The following is a 13,027-nucleotide window of genomic DNA, read 5'->3' as shown; positions in this document are numbered from 1 at the left end:
CCATGCTGATCCATTTGTATTTCTGCATAAAACAAAAACAAAAACAAAAACAAAAACCAAGTCTGAGTCCTTTGCTAAATCTCTGCTAACACGATCTTCCTCTGGTTTTCCTGCTTGAAGCAGTGTAAGATTATTGTTCCAACCCCTCCTCTGTTCTGTCTGCTACAATTCAGCACACCAGTAAGAGTGAAGTGTGGAAGCATTTGTAAGTTTATCTATTTCTCGTGAGTTCCTTAGCAGTTTATCTAATTTTCACAAGATAACTTTCAAATGTATATGTACAGAAAAATTGGGTTTTGGTTAGCATTAAAAGTTTTGTGATACTCAGAAGAAATATCATAATATGCATTTAATGCCTTTCAGTGGCATCTCTTTTTTGATTGTCATATCTATTATTCCCAAACACTGCCAAGATGATGACTATTATATCTTTCATATTGCCTAAAATATTTAAAATAATAAGCTGTCACTTGGATGCTGAAGAATTAGCATCAAACTGGCCTGAATTTGAACTCCTTGTCTTCATATATGCATTGGAGCATCTAGAGCAGATGGGTAGAGTCAGGTTAGGAAAAATACAATCTCTTGAAATCTGTCACTGAAATGAAGTTAAATGTTTGACCTGACAGTAGAAAAATAACCTAATTTTTAAAAATGGGCAAAAAAAAAGAAAAAACAATCCCCCTCCCCCCCCAAAACCCTGAAAAGTTACCTCAGCAAAGAACATTGTCAGATGGCAAGTAAGCACTCGCAGTGGATGCTCTGCACCACATGTCACGGTGTGGCGAGAAGCTGGGAGAGCAATGGTGCCAGTGTATGCCTGTTAGAATAGTCACCCTATGTCACAGTGTGGGGAGAAGCTGGAAAGCAATGGTGCCAGTGTATGCCTGTTAGAATAACCAAACCCCCAGACATGGACCACATCGTGTTCTGGTGAGAATACAGAAGAGGAGGAACACTCAGTCAGTACCAGTGAAGCTGACAAATGGCATAGCCACATGGGAACAGTCTGGCAGTTGTTACAAAAACTAAACATACTCTTACCATATGACCCAACGAGTCTACTCTTTTGTATTAACTCAAAGGAGTCGAAAAGTTATGTCTATACAAAACTCTGTACATGTGTGCTTACAGATTTATTCATAGTCATGAACACTTGGAAGCAATCATGAGCCATCAAAAGGTGAATTATTCTGTGATACATTTAGAAAACAAAATATTACTTACCACTGAAAAACAGTTGAGTACTAAGCCATAAAACGATATAGGTATGGATCAAGAATTGACAAATGGGACCCATAAAATTGCAAAGCTTCTGTAAGGCAAAAGACACTGTCAATAAGTCAAAAAGGCCACCAACAGATTGGGAAAGGATNTTTACCAATCCTAAATCAGATAGGGGACTAATATCCATTATATATAAAGAACTCAAGAAGACAGACTCCAGAAAACCAAATAACCCCATTTAAAAAATGGGGCAAAGAACTAAACAAAGAATTCTCAACTGAAGAATATCAAGGAAGGCATTTTTAAACCTGTGTCATCACCTTGGTAGACACACAGTTGTGACACATGTGTCTAAACCCTTAGAGGGTGCAATGCAAGGAATGATCCCTGGTGTCAACTACAGGCCTCGGGTGAGTTATCAGCAGTCATTTCACCGGTGGCCACAAATACATCACTCGGGTGGGAATTTTGATTTCATGTGTTCGAAAGCTGGGGTATGTGAGAAAGCTTTTAGCTTCCACTGAATTCTTTTTCTGTAAATCTAAAACTGCTCTTTAAAACAACAAAAACGAAAACAAAAACAAATACAAATACAAATACAAATACAAATCTTGGAGCTGGAGAGATGACTCAGTGGTTAAGAGCACTGGCTGTTCTTCCAGAGGTCCTGAATTCAATTCCCAGCAACCACATGGTGGCTTACAACCATTTGTAATGTGATCCAATGTCCTCTTCTGATGTGTCTGAAGACAGCAACAATGCATTCATATTTTATTTAAAAAATGGGTAAGATGGGATAAATAGTATTGACCTAGGTACCCATACATGGCTCTGGGCCATATTCTGAGGCAGGCCTGAGGATAAATTCCAGAGCTTTATGAATACCAGGAAGCATTTGACTCCTTAGCTGACTCCTCAAACCTAGGTCATGTTTTAATAACTCTCCTTAGATTTTCATTGCTTTATTACAAATTTCACTTCAGCTGTGGCAATTCTGAGGCATCTCCACTTGGAGTGGCCCTTCTCTAAGTACCAAAAAGAACGGGATCTCTGGATACAGGAAACAAACCAAAACCAAAACCAAAAACCTTTCAATCCCGTGTTCACCAGCCTCAGTATGCTTGGTTGGTCCTCGCACCGGATGTTATGCTGAGAAAAGCTGCCAGCTTATCTCTGACTTCATTCTGCCAGTTTTCCCTTATGCTGACAGCAATGGATCCATATCTAAGGCTGATGTCCCCATATACGTGAAGTCTATTTCCCCAGCCAGATAGTAACTGTTACTTCTATCCTGTTCCTGTCATCAGTGATTCCCGGGCCTATCATCTTAATTTATTTTTTACTTTTTACGTGTGTGTGTGTGTGTGTGTGTGTGTGTGTGTGTGTGATTGCATGTGGCAAGCATGTGCACACAACACACTGTGTTCATGGAGTTAGTAATCCTCTTTTCCCAGGTGAATTCAAGGAGTCAAACTCAGATTGTTAGGGTGGCTGACTGACCTATCGATCTCACCTGCTCTCTCTAACTTCAGTACTCTGCTTGAAGCATAAAAAAGCTGACACTTAGGCTCACCTAGATGATGCACCTTTAGATGGAGTCATCATAGGGTTTGATATATAGTCTTAGAATATTTCGGTAGACATTGATTGTTTTTTCATGTGACCTATCCTCTGTATTGGGGTATAGGTATCACTTCCAAGGAGGTAATTGTTAAATTGATTAATATGCCTCTGGCAAGAGTAACAGAAACTTAGGACTGGGGGATGATTTGATTGGAAAAATAACTGCCATGAAACCTATGAGGATCCGAGTTCAGGTTCCCAGCACCAACGAAAGAAGCCAGGCACGTGTCTGTAACTGCAGACCTGGGGGTGCAGGGAGGGGAGGGGTAAGAATAGACAGATCCTTGGAATTCACTGGCCAACCCGTGAGAAGATTTGCCAGCTAACAGAATTGGTGAGCTACAGGTTTAGTGAGAGACCTGTCTTAAAGAGAGTAGATGATTGAATGAGATACCCAATATCTACCTCTGGCTTCTACATGCATGTACACACACATGCACACACACAAGCACACATATTAGATATACACACAAAGAAAATGAGCCTAACCATTGTGAGCTGGTAAGGATGCTTGCTGTCTGTGAGGTGAGACTGTGCGTTGTTCAAAACTGGCTGGCAATCTAGGTATTTATGTCCAGAGGAAAAGCCACCACAGTGCTGGATGACAGAACTTAGCTCCTCTTCCAGGACTGGTTGGTACTGTGTATATTCCAGCCAGAGGGATTAAAGGTATGTGGCATGTCTGCACTCCAGCCAGATCACACAGACCTAGAAGGTCTTCAGATGTGATCCCTTGCCAGAACAGCCCCATTGCTGGATTAAAATTCCTGTACGAATACCATCCTAGAAAACCCTAAAGTCATAGTGCAATGGCTCTGTGATGCTCAAGGACAGGAGCATATTAGCACAGGCTGATGGTGTACCCATGGCCATCTCTCTTCCTGATGGTGTACCCATGGCCATTTCTCTTCCTGATGGTGTACCCATGGCCATCTCTCTTCCTGATGGTGTACCCATGGCCAGCTCTCTTCCTGATGGTGTACCCATGGCCATCTCTCTTCCTGATAGTGTACCCATGGCCATCTCTCTTCCTGATGGTGTACCCATGGCCAGCTCTCTTCCTGATGGTGTACCCATGGCCAGCTCTCTTCCTGATGGTGTACCCATGGCCATCTCTCTTCCTGATGGTGTACCCATGGCCAGCTCTCTTCCTGATGGTGTACCCATAGCCAGCTCTCTTCTCTTTCTGATGGTGTACCCATGACCAGCTCTCTTCCTTTCTGGCTGATGGAGGGAATCCGCACATGGTGGAACTCTCGGGGAACTCTTCTTTTACAACTTGTCGCTAGAACTCCTTTTTGTTCTGAGATTGTTAGACATTTCACTAGAAGTAAGCAAGTCACACCCTGGACTGCCTCAAAAATATTTCTGTCCTCTGTCTGACAGAGACTTGGAACAAAAGCAGCCTAAGAGAGGTAAACAGGGAGGGTCCTGTCAGGTCTGAGCCTAGCAGGGTGCGTTATTAGCGGATTCTTGGCCTTGAGGTTAGAAATCAGGTCCAGTATAGCTAATTCAATATCATTTTTTAAGAGTTATAATAATTTTAGATCCCAGCACATCCAGAACTATGAGCTAAACACTTCATTCTTCAGGATATTTAACTCATGTGGCTATGAGTCACTGCTAATATGTTCAACAGATATTCTGGTTTCTAAGCCGTTTATCCAAAGTATAAATTTTAATTATTTTTCTAAGTGATTTGCTCATGTCTGCATACCAAGAGTCAGGCTTGGCTGACCAAAGGCATCTTGAAATATTTAACTTAGAATTCAGTATAGGTGAGACATGCCAGATATTTCTAAGCTTTCTATCCAGAAACATAAAACTTGTCAAAGTCAAGTTTTAGACCAAGCTGCATCAGGAGGAATGATCAACCGTGTCAGTTATGTCTTTCATATATTAGTTTTCACATGCAGAATGAATAGATAAGATCTTGTGTGCCATGTTCCAGAAAGAAATAGCAGTTTCTGAAAAATGGGGGATGAAGGAAAAAGGAAATTTTAACTAGTAAATATTGTAAATTCCAAGTTGACAGTAAAATACTGAAAATCATTATGCTGACTATTTTCACATACATCTGGATATACATATGCAAAAATATATACAAATGAATACATTATGCCTTATTTTAATAGCAATTTCAAATCAAGAACATACTAGAAGCTTGCTAAACTTACGTATATGTAACCTTAGTAAACCTAATGTATCATTCCCTGTGGGTTGTTTACACAGCACTATTATTTACAAGTATAATTTAGCTACTTGATTTTTGGGGGGGGTTGTTTGTTTGTTTGTTTGTCCTTGGAGGCTTTCCTACCGAGATATTTAAACTTCCGTTCATTCCTCGTAACTGCGTTCTCTATGTATGCTTATCTCTTGCATACTCCGGTTCAGTTTTCTCCTCAGTGTGTACTTGTGGAGATCAGATGTGCTCCATCTGACCGTAAAACCCAAGAGCTCTCTTGTCCCATGCAAAATGCCACTGAAAAGCCAGGTATCTACATAGAAGGGGCAATTGTCTAGCATGCCTAAAGCCCATGTTCCATTTCTAGCACCTCAACTACAACAAAACCAAGCTATCTTTGGACCATATGATGTCTGGAAAGCCTGTGCATAAGAAGGTAGGAAGGGCCTGTCTCTCTCTAGGGGTATGAGGCTAGGAAATTGGTACTGTAAAATAGTGTTAAGAATGTTAATGTTTAAGTGGGGTATAGTGCAGCACACCTTGAATCCCAGCACCAGGAAGGTAGAAGCAAGCACACCTCTGAGTTGAAGGCCAGCTTGGGCTATATATGAGTTGTAGCAAAGGCTACACAGTAAATTGCTGGTCCACTAAGACTACATCACAAGAAACTGTTTCAAAACAAGAAGAAAATGGTGATGTTTAACACAACACGCGTTCGTTATCATTAGTCAGTTGATGGACACCTAAATGGCTCCCATTTCCTAGCTGAATAGGGAAGCAGTGAACACAGATGCACAGGAATCTGCATGGACGCTGCTGGAGGAGACACGTAATCAGGAGACACACGTAATCATCACTCTGACCCAGCTGTAAATGTTGTAAGCTAAGATAATGGCTGACATGGCAAGGCATGACCATGGGTGAAATAGTATCACAAGCATCACTTTCTGCTTGATGACATCCCACTCTAAGATGAGACCCGTACCTGACACCACCGTCCGGCCGAGCATCTGTTACTACCTGTCCTAGGCTCTAGGGGAGAGCCTATTAGTGTCATCCAGCTAATGGACATAGTATCGACTCCTAATGACTTGGGTTACTCTCATAGATTAATGCATCTGTGACCTTCAGTAGAGAAGGTTCTATTCACGGTAGTTGGTGATTAACATAACTGTGAGACCCATATGGTAAGACCAGAACTTGCTAAAGCTGAGAAGAGACTGTAAATCATTTAGCTTTAAATAGGACATATGTATCACATCCTTTTCTCCCAAAGCTCAGGAACCCTTGCACAGCAGCAAGGAGAGAGAGAGAGAGAGAGAGAGAGAGAGAGAGAGAGAGAGAGAGAACAGAGCCAAAGAGAGAGAAGAAAGACTATAAGAAATAGGGGCAGTAGATGACTGTGTCTTCTAAACACTACAGGGCAGCTTATGAGTTCATGTATTATGAACTCATAGTAGTTGTGATAGCACGCACAGGATCTGTGCAACCTCAAGCCCACCCAAACTCCAGCATGGAGAGGAGAGATGGACAACAAGTCCCACTCCTAGCCAAGGAATGATTGGAGACTGTTAGCTGATGTAGAGGGAGAGTAAATTTTTCTTTGAGAGTGTGTTCCAGTGGAAAACCACACAATACAAGAATGTATAGACAGCACATATTTGGCTTGATGAGTGTGGGAGTTTGAATATGCTTGGTCTAGGGAGTGACATTATTAGGGGATGTGTGACCTTGTTGGAGGAAGTGTGTCAATGTATGGATGGGCTTTGAGACCCTCCTCCTAGCAGCCTGGAAGCCAGTCTTTCTCCTGTTTGCTTTCAGAACAATTGGTAGAACTCTCAGCTCCTTCTCCAGTACCATGTCTGCCTGCATGCTGCTATTCTTCCTGCCATGATGATAATGGACTGAACCTCTGAACCTGTAAGCCAGCCCCAATTAAATGTCCTTTATAAGAGTTGTCTTGGTCATGTTGTCTGCTCACAGCAATGGAAACCTTAACTAAGACGGTGAGTGTTTAAAGAAAAAAGATACAAAGTTGTGAGGAGTTAGATCAAAATAAATACAATCAAAACATTGCATGAAATCCTCAAAGAACTAATAACTTTTTGAGAGAAAAGAATTCTACTATTACTAATAGGTTCAGGAGAAAGAGGACACAGCAGCTGGTGTAGTGTTGTCTTGCACGTATGAATCACTAGATTCAGTCTCCAGCACTACATAAATAGCACACTGGTCACTTCAGCACTGGAGAGAAGGAGGATGGAGAATCAGAAATTCAAAGTCAGCCTCAGCTACATAACAAATTCGAGGCAAGTCTGGGTTACATGCGACTCCATTTCAAATGATATTATCTATATTATAAACACATTGATGTTTGCTTTTCCTTCCAATAAGTAAGCTAAGCTGTTGGAGACCTGGGCAATTGGACTTTTAGATTAACATACCAGACTCTTCTCTTGGACCTGATGCTCCTGGCTGCCTTGAGTAGGGAGATGTTGCCCAAGAAGTCCCTCTGTTGGCCACTGACTGGCCTGTCATTGAGTCATCCCTACTTGCCACAATTAATTTCATGGATGAAACCTTCATTCCAGCTGCAAGGAACGCTGAAGCGATAGCAGTTGCTAAAAACACAAACTTCTGCTTCAGAAAGATTTACTCCAGCTACAGTCTTTGGGAATAGAAAACTTCATCTCAGTCGTGACTTCCCGATGGCCTAGCCTGCAATGGCTACAGAAGACCCTACTCCTGACTGTCATAGAACTTGTAATAGCAGTCCTCAGTAGTGTCTGGGACAAAGAAGGGCTCCTCTGGCACCAAACATGTGATGAATGGAAAGCTTGTGACTGGTGGGACTGGCCACAGGCCTGTGGCAGGCTGTGACTGGGTAGGTACATCTATCATGCAAGCACAGTGTGCCACACCCTTCTTCTGGCAATGCAACCTGTTTACCCCTTTCTAGAGTTCGTCTGGGAGGCGTCTCTCCTCTGCACTGATGCCTGCCCCACCCCCACACCTTGCTAAGCGTTTTAACACTGGGCCTCATGCATTCTTCTTTACCTATTTGCAGTCTTTATTGCTAAGAGGGCAGAGATGACTGCAGGAAGAGAGGGCAAAAAACCATGGCCTGTCATCCCTAGTGTGGAAGTAACAACAAAGAGGCATCCGAGGCGTGCCAGAGAGCCAGTGGGTAGTGCTTCCCAGCCTTCCTAAGGCTGCCGCCCTTTAATACAGTTCCTCAAGTTGTGGTGACCCCCAACCATAAAGTTATTTCTTTGCTACTTCATAATTTTGCTACTGTTATGAATTGTAATGTAAATATCTGATATGTGACTCCCGAAAGGGTTGAGACCTCCCCCAGGTTGAGAACCACAGCACTAGAGCCCACATAGTTCCAACTCAGGGATGAAACACTCAAGAGGAGGCCGAGAGCCTTGGTCCCAGACTCAGAGCTCTGTCACCGAGCGAGCGGGAGCGTAGGCAGCAAGTCTTGAGCACTCACAGCATAAACCCCCGGCTTTGAAGGTTTGCAAAGTCTCTATTCCCAGGGCTTGAAGCTAAAACTAATGGATTTGGAAGGTAAGCTTTGTGAGCTGCTGGAACTGTCAGGGCTGCGCCTGTGTATCTGTGGTTTCTGTCCAGACTTAACAGAAAAAGCCTTCAGCCAGCGTTTGTAACCCGGGAGTCTGAGGGCCAGTGACCAGGAAGTGATGACTGTTGGTTGAGGAAACACAAGCCTGCCAGCTCCTTTGTTTTTCTTCACTTTCTATTTGCCCAGAGCCTACCAAGGGAGGGGGCAGCTTTAGGAACAGCATGTTGTTCTTTTCCCAGAGAGCCTGCTGTGGTAGAGAGTGAGAGGTGTAAAGTGGCAGCCAGGGGTTGCCATGATCAGCTTTGCTTTCTGGTAGGCAGCTAGCTTGGGGGCTGGTGGTGCCTGGGTAGAGTGTGGAGTCTACTCAGACTGGGACATTTTCTGAGTCAGAAACAAATTGACCTGTGATCCCAACACTGAAGAAGCAAAGACAGGAGGATTACCCCAAGTTCAAGGCCAGCCAAGTCCATGTAGTGAGACTTTATCTCAAAAAAACAACAAAAATTTAAATAAGTACATTATATGTACTCATATAATAATATACTTAGATTATATGTGTGTGCATGGGGTTTAATAGAATCTTCACATAATTATTTTAAAACTCAGTGTAAGTAAAAAAAAATAACTAGGGAAAACAAGTCGTGTGCACATCAGTAGTGTATGTATGCAAAATAATTCACTTAGAAAACCTTTAAAAGGACATTTTAATCAAAACATTAAGTAGGTTCACCATTACCTTCTTTTGTGGTAGAAAATTAGAAAGTTTTTCTTTGAAGTATTTTCCAGCCTATTTTTCTTCTGGGGATGGAAAATACAAACCGCAGATTTGGCTCCAAATTTTAGCTCTCTCAGCAATCTCTTTCCGTTCTCCCCGAGCGCTTACCAGCACACATCTCCATCGATGCCTTTGCAGTTGCCCCAGCGGGCCTCCCTGCCTGCAGCAATGATTCCCATGAACATCACTGTGCCGCTTCCCACTGCCAACCAGCTCTGGGCGCACAGTCTGGTCCTTTCAATTAGCCTTTAGACCTTTCCTCGTTCTCTTTCTGGACACGCTGCTGTTGAAAGTTGATAGCCGTTGGATTTCTCTGCACATGAACGATCACAGTGGCTGCTGCTACGACCTTTGCCATCTGGAATCACGAGTCTTTGACTTCGACTGTGGGCCATGAGCTATTAAAGATTATGCTTTCCAAGCAGAAAGGAAACAGCAGGGCTCCGTGTGGTTATTACAAATTACATCTTTCATTTCCTGGTGGGTGCGTCCACCAACTGTTGCCATGGCAATGCCGAGCTTTTAGGAGGCAGCTAGTGGACACACCCCGCAGCTGAACTAAGGCAGCAGGAAAATGGACTTTGATGATGGCTGGAAATTCCAAACTGGTTTTGGTCTGGTTTTATCTGGAAAGTTTAGGCAAGATTTCTTCAAAACCATGAGTAGTTTAACAGTTATGGGTCCCCATGGGTGCTCTGGGCCCTTGAGATGTCATTATATTCTGTGTAATTCTATTGAGGATTTCAGAGACTACTTCATCACATCTTGGATGCTTTTGAGTACAGTTGCACATTGTTCCTGCAAGCTTTATTGCTGCAAATGTAAATCCAATGGCCATATTATTTTAAGTCAAATTTCTTTAATTAAAATGCTATGTAATACCTTTTAATTTTATTTGTTTGTTTGTTTATTTATTTATTTGTTGAATTGAGGTATTTTTGTTTGCATGTATCTCTGTGCATCATATGTATCCCTGGTGCCTGTGGAGGCCTAAAGGGTGCCACATTTCCCCTGGGATGGTTGTATGCCATCATGTGGGTTCTGGGAATCAAGCCAGGGTCCTTTGGAAGACTAACCTGTACTCTTAAGCTATGTAAGTCTTGAAAAAATTAATGTCCCGTTTTTTTAAGTTGCTGGTCCATTTTTGAATTATAGTGATTTCAAAAAACACACACCTGTTTTCTTTCTAATTAAATACATTTGCGGTTTCTTCAAAGTATTCAAAATAAATGTCTTTAAAATTCAAGTTTTCTAAGTACTAAGCCAAGAATAAGGAAAAGAGTAAACAGATTTTTTGCTTTAAATAAATTGATAATATTAAAATTCAGTCATATATCAAGTGAGATATTGTGATAAAGGAAGACTATTGAAGAATTAATGGATGCCATTACATAATAGGCTTTTTCAAACTTTTTACTTGGTTCTTTGTGAATTTCACATCATATACCCCAATCCCACTCACTGCTCCCTCCTCTCATACCCGTCCTCCATCCTTGCAACCTCCCCCAACAGAGAAAAAAATCTCCTTGCAGAAGTTGCCGTCTGTCACAGTGGGTCTCAGATCAGAGATGTCTGCTTGGCCTTGGGTTATAACAGATTTCTTCTGCTGCAGGGCCATAGGCCAGACCTGGCTCTGTGGCAGTGCAGGCCAGGGCACCACCATGGTCCCAGGTGACATCACTGGCTCATGTGAAGCTGTTCCTCGCTACCCTTCAGCACCCGTTTCTCTCTCTCTTCTTTGTGCCCACATCTTCCTGTTGCTCTTTCTCTTCCATTTTCCACCACTTGCTCCTCTTAGTGGCACCTAGGGTCTCTCAGTGTCTGGGGTCATCTCAGGCGTAGTCTCAGGGGTGCTATGCCCTTCTCTTGCATTATGGACCTGCATGGCCAGGTTGTCACAGGCTAGCTCCCGTCTGGGCCCCCTGATGCTGGACTGGTGGTCATCTTAGGCTTGCTTTTTTGAGGGGAATGTTAGACCATTTATCATTCAGATGTACATAGGTCAGAACACTAAATATACACAGAGCCCTTCTCTCTGCCACCTACTGATGTACATGTGATACAGCAGCCACACTGGCAATGCCTCTCGGGCAGAACATTAGTAGATTTATCAAACACATCAGAGGCACATGAAATGCTCGCTGGTGGCTCACCAAATCTGTTTCTTCTCCCGGACAAGCATGCGTCTTGAGCACATCTCTCAGCCCCTCCTGGTATGGATTTGTACGCACATTATGGCAAATGGAATAGTAGTGGGGATGTGGTTCACGTTTGCTGGTCAAGCCTTTCTCCAGGGGGAAGGATGGTGTAGCCATGACTGGACTGGTATAGGGCAGAATAATCTCAAGAGCACCTCTACCTGTCAGGTAAATGCTTGTAATACTTCTAAGACTTGGAGGCTCAGTAGCCATGGCAGCTAGTTTAATGTTCTCTAGTATTTATAGAAAACCACATTTAGTAACACTTTATACCCATATACTAGATTTTGGGAAAAAGCCTGTAACAGATCATGGTTTTTTAAAATGGACTTATTTTGGTCAATCATGACTAGGATATGTTGAGTCCTGGATAACTGCTGCCTGTCTGGTCTGCCATTTTATGCTGCTACAAGGAAGCTTTCTCATGTCCAAGTTCATTGCATATTCCATTATGTTCTGTGGTTTGGTGTTCTTGGAATCCAGTCACGATGGAGCTCAGTTAGAGCAACTTTGAATAGCTAGCCACACTAAGTTTGGAGCAGAAACCACTGCCCAGCAGCACCTCCTGCCCCTTATGTTTGGGCTTCTATGGTTGTCGCCTCTATAAGCGGCCCCTGGGATGGAACCCAACATGGGCACATGTACCATAGGGGTCGAGTTTAAGTTCCTACGACCTCCCTGGGAATCGACACTATACTTGGAAGAAAGAGACATGTACATGAAAGTAAGTGACATTCTGATTTGCAAGTTAAGACATGAATGCTAGGCAAGGCAAGGCCCTACCACAGATGAACACCTCAACCAGTGGGAACAGGTAGGAAGTCCCCTATGCCTGAATCCTGATTGGTGGGATTTGGCACAGATGTTTGTGGATTTCAGGTTAAAAGCTCTGCAGGATCCTGGCTCAGGGGCGGTAGTAAAGTCCTGAGTCTGGTCTGCAGCCCTGATTGATCAGTTCCCAGGCAAATGCTCAGTAAACTATCCCTGTCTGGTTAAGATGGGTGTTTGTGTGGATTGTAGGGTGACTCCTGGACACCAATGATAAACCCTCCCTCCCCCCTTTTTAGACAGGGTCTCTATTCATAACCTTGGCTGTCCTGGAACTCACTATGTAGACTAGACAGGACTTGAACTCAGAGATCTGCTCATCCCTGCTTTTGACTATTGTGATTAAAAGCATGTGCTTCCTTCATGTCTGGCCTGATAACACTTTTTTTTAAAAATTATACATGTATGTATTTTATGTGTATTAGTGTTGTATGTATGTGCTTGTATGTATGTCTGTGCACCACCTGTGTATCACACAGGTGTGCCCACAGAGGACAGAATATGGCATCAGACCCCCTGGGACTGGAGTCAGGGATGGTTGTGGATGCTAGGAATTGAACTCAGGTCCCTCTAACAAGTGTTTTTTTTTTTTTTTTTTTTTT

The 13,027-nt window shown here is 42.9% G+C and overlaps 1 non-coding gene across 1 annotated transcript; it reads right to left on the bottom strand.

Annotated features, from left to right (window-relative positions):
- Nucleotides 1-11,366: 11,366 nt before the first annotated feature.
- LOC115062447 lies at nucleotides 11,367-11,494 on the bottom strand. Its single transcript, XR_003842408.1, has one exon. It is a non-coding gene; the product is annotated as a small nucleolar RNA SNORA17 (small nucleolar RNA).
- Nucleotides 11,495-13,027: the final 1,533 nt, after the last annotated feature.

Source organism: Mus pahari, chromosome 17 (assembly GCF_900095145.1).
Source record: "Mus pahari chromosome 17, PAHARI_EIJ_v1.1, whole genome shotgun sequence".
NCBI classification, from domain to species: Eukaryota; Metazoa; Chordata; class Mammalia; order Rodentia; family Muridae; genus Mus; species Mus pahari.
This window is presented reverse-complemented; position numbering and strand designations above follow the sequence as displayed.